This window comes from Gopherus flavomarginatus, chromosome 3 (assembly GCF_025201925.1).
Source record: "Gopherus flavomarginatus isolate rGopFla2 chromosome 3, rGopFla2.mat.asm, whole genome shotgun sequence".
Taxonomy (NCBI): Eukaryota; Metazoa; Chordata; order Testudines; family Testudinidae; genus Gopherus; species Gopherus flavomarginatus.
This window is the reverse complement of record NC_066619.1, coordinates 173,651,477-173,656,066: the sequence shown is the minus strand read 5'-3', so window position 1 is coordinate 173,656,066 and position 4,590 is coordinate 173,651,477. Positions and strand designations below refer to the sequence as shown.

Genomic DNA, 4,590 nt, shown 5'->3' with positions numbered 1-4,590 from the left:
CAATTACAAACTGTGTTGTATGATGGGGAACGTGCTGTGTGTACATAGAGTATTCTGGCTGCATACCGTCCCCTGGCCAAGAGCTAATGAGATTTTTTTCCCCTTGTGGTTTTCACCAAGAGTAGACACATCCTCAGCTCTGCCTCCCATTAACCTCGCTCCTGAAACAAAATATTACATAACTAAACAGCAGCTCAGCAAACAGTCATGAAGGACCCCTTCTCTCTCTGACACTAACTACACACAACTGCAATGGGCAATTTGATCATGAGAGTTGCCAGGAAATGTGTGCACATCCTCACATTGCTTGCAATGTTTTTGGCTGTTTTAATGTAAATGACATTGCTTCTGCTGACACACAGGGTTGGTGGGTGGGCTTTTGTTTTTGTTTTACTTTCCAAAAAGAGGTCAGTGCTGGCAACTGCTGCTTTTTAGCCTGATCAAAAGCTAGTGAAAATGATAAAAGTGAGAGATAGAAAGGAATAGCTCAGCTCCTTTAGCAGGCTCAAACACAAGTTGGGTTTTTGATCTTTTTCTTTAGTTCAGGGGTTCTCAAACTGGAGTTGGGACCCTTCAGGGGGTTACGAGCTGTTAACCTCCACCCCAAACCCCAATTTGCTTTCAGCATTTATAATGGTGTTAAATATATAAACAATGTTTTTAATTTATGGGGGTGGGGGGGTGGGGGGAGTCGCACTCAGAGGCTTGATATGTGAAAGAGGTCACCAGTAAAAAAAGTTGGAGAGCCACTGCTGTAGTTTGTCTCCAAGTCACTGCAGACAGAACAAGATAAAGGCCCTGATGCTGCAAGTTATTTAAACACACACCTACTTTTAGCATATGAATAGCTCCGTTGACTTCAACTTGCAATCATCCTTGGGATTACTCATGTGCTTAGCACATGCTCAAGTACTTGACTGAATCAGGGCCAAAATGTGTAAAGTTAATTTAAAGTCTCTAGTATTAGAATGTATTAAACTCCATTATTCTTAAAAGCATTACCTTGAGAGTGAAGTCTGAAGCAGATCTAAAGGGAGCAGAGCACATTTTTCAGATATCTTAAAAGGCTAATAGCAAGGTAGATGCATTAGGGCAGTGCTTCTCCAAGTGGTGGTCAGCGGACTGGTGCCGGTCCGCAAGCCGTTTGCTGCTGGTCCGCGGCGAGTTTCCTCATAAGAGTGTCGAATAGGATAATAATATGGCACCGGTCCCTGGCACATTGGAAAAAAAAATTGCTGGTTCCGCACATCAGATACCTTGAGAAGCACTGCATTAAGGGACCTCTTTTTACTTGCTCTGAGATTACGGCAAGGTCATCTTTCAGCACTGAATGGGTCATTCAGGGACCAGATTCACTCTGTTTTGCAGGCAGAACATGTAGACAACTAGAGCTGTAAAATACTAGGGAAGCAACAGGTTAGTAATGATTATTTATTGGAGTGACTGAACTGCTAGCATTTCCCATTGAAACCATTTAAAACTGGCACCCAAAAAATTCTAAGCCCTTTGAGGGCAGATTTTCATGTGCTCAGCAGTCACTATTGGGGCCAGATTTTCAAAAGACCTCAAGTCCCAGTTAGGCATTTAAATAAAAGTCAGATCTTCAAAAAGTGCTTTTTTCAAACTGGTGAGTTCATTTGAAAAATCTGGCACTTAGTGATGTCCTTTCTGCTGCAGTGTCAATTATTCTATCTTGTCAGGAAGAAATAATGAGAGAATAACTAACTCCTTGCTGCCTTCAACTGCCTCCCACCACCCCCACAGTTCTCCATCCATCATTGGGAGACTCCTCTTGTTGACTCATTATGAAAGTGATGCCTTTCAGAATGGAATTTTCCACCTCTCTCCATCCCACCCACCCCTTGTACAACAGCTGTCTCATCTCACTACTAAGCCTGATCCTAATATCACTGGTTCCAGGCATGTGCTAATAAGAAATGAATTACTCAGAGGAGGACACAGCTCAAAAGTCACACATAACCCCCCCCCCCCTCAAAACCACACATTTTCAGGGAAGGAGAGCACATAGGAAGGGGACTATAGACATGTGAAAGAGGAGAGAGAGAGGGGCCAGGAACTGCAGTAAAATCAGAGTGAAGAGGTAGGGGAGCACTAGGCAGACATTGGATTATTTAAGGGGTCAGTAGAGGAAATCTGTGGCAAGTTTTTAGTAGCACATGAACTTGCAGTGCAGACTGGCTGTGAGGAAGCAATGCAAGGTGGTCAGGAGAAATGAGAATGACCTGTGTAGGTGAAGGAGAGCATTTTAGAATAGTCAGAACTCAGGCTTATTTCAAGAGTTGGGCTCTACTCCCATCTCTGCCACTGACTCAGCTGTGTTACCAAGTCACTTCAGCTCTCTGTGGCTCAGTTTCCCCATATGTGTGAAATGTGGATAACACTTATTTGCCTCTGTAAAGCACTTTGAAATTCTTGGATGACAAAGCACTAGATAAGTGAAAAGCATTATGGGTAAATCTAAAACACTGCTGTGGAGGAATTTCTAGAGACACAACACCTTCAACTGGTACAAGGGTGCAACTCCTCACAATACTCTCCATTTGACTTGAAAGTTCTTAACCTCCTTTTCAAGAAAACTATTTGTTAGCTATATTACAGTAACGGCTACTAAAATCTCAATACTTCCTGCACCAAACACCTGCAGAAACTACGGTATCTTCCTACATTTGAACAGGATCCATAATAGTACCTTAATCAATGCAGAGTTATAACTGTAGAATTTTAACTGGTTCTGCTGTGAAAACCTGTAGCACTCAGAGTCAATAAGTTCCAACATGAACATCCAGCTCCCATTTTCATTCAATGAACTGGGGTTACAGAAACAACTTTGCTTGAAGTAGAATTCTAAAGTGCCAGAAACATAATGGGATCATTAAAGCTTCAGAGGATTAAGAGGGAGAGGTGTTCAGAGTGGGGAACAGGCCTGAGGGCAGATCAAATTATGCAATGTAATGACTGGAAAACTAAAACTTCTCAAATACCTCGCATACACTAATAGAATGTGTTCCTGAATCCCCAGACAGTTATACGTTTGTTGTTTAAAGTAATATCAACAATTACAGAGCATGATAAATCTTTTTTTCTGCTACTTTTGTGTTCAGTGATGCCAGAATTATGTATTTACCCCAGAAGCAAGATAACATTCCCCTTACAGAGATGCCTGAAAAGAGGTGTAACTATGACTCACTTTGGAGTCAGCTTGCTGTGATAATGCCAGGTGAATAAATATTAAGAACAAAAACTTGTCTTCAGACAGCTGATGGATGGAACATGTTGGGAATACCTGGAGAATTAACAGGGACCCCATCTCTGCTGCTCAAATGCATTCATTCTGTATAGCAACATAACAGTATGGAAACTAAGAAAACAGAATAGCATCTACAACTACAATAACTGCAACATATCACATACTATATTGTTTAAACAGTAAGTACCAGAGAAATAGATCCAAGTCTCAGAGTTTGGATCCAGTTCTTAACTTTCCCAAAGTTTACAAGGCATTTAGATCCTAAGTTTTGGTTCTGCTACAGCGCTGGTAAAATACAAGATTTGCTCTACACCGACTCCTGCTGTTGATACAGACATAAAGGTGAGGAGGGGAAAATAGAGATATGCACCAAAAATGTGTAGCTTCCCACTTATTAGTTATTGGTATCATAGTACCACCTACAGACCCCAGCTGAGACAAGGGCACCCTTGTGCTAGCTCCTGTACGTATACCTGGTATGCATCTCTTTCCCCCAAAATAAGATTGCAAAGGGAGAGAAAGGAACTACTATTATCCTCATTTTATAGATGGGAAACAGAGTCATTCTTTCATCAGAAAATGCCAGTTTGTCAAAATAATTCTCTGGTCCAGGATAGAATTTTTGGTCAAAACTAGAGAGCCAGAGAAACACCCACCCCAGAAGAGCCAATAGCCTGGTTAGGACACACACCTAGACTGTAGGAAACCCAGGTTCAAGTCCCTGCTCTGCCTGATTCAGAGCATAGACTTGAACTTAGGTCTCCGACATCTCAAGCAAGTGCGCTAACCACTGGGATACAAAGTCAGTTTCTCTTTCTTTCCTCTTGGAGCAGTTCCTCTTTATATAAATTATTAAATATTAACTGGGCTAGAAAAGTGAGTACCCTAACCATCAGGCTATTGAATATTCTGGAGGGTGCGTCTCCCTCTCTCTCTCGTTTTTTCATGAAAACTTTCAAAAGGTCTCATTTTCATTCCACTACAGAACAAAAACAAATTGTGAAGGCTTAAAATTTTTCATGAAACAGAATTCTTGTTTTCCAGCCAGCCTCACTAGCCACAGAACTGGAGTTAAACCATATTGGCTAGAAGCATATTTAAATGAGATTGTTGCTAGCAGGGCTCTAACACAATTTCTGAGGCCATGTTATTTATTTATTAAGGAAAACCATGATAGTAAAACAATGCTATAGGCTAGCCTCCTATATAGTATGTAGTGTGTTTTGAACATGGTTCCAAACACAATTCTCGGTGTGTACTCTGGGTTAGGGATGCCATGAGAGAACTCTGCTAGCCTTCTCCTGTGTTTCAACAAGCTCAGA

General features: G+C 41.4%; 1 protein-coding gene across 1 annotated transcript in view; it reads left to right on the top strand.

The window, feature by feature from the left end:
* NPNT (nephronectin) overlaps nucleotides 1-4,590 on the top strand; it is a 665,225-nt gene that overhangs the window by 109,821 nt on the left and 550,814 nt on the right. The gene's annotated exons all lie outside the window — the stretch shown is intronic.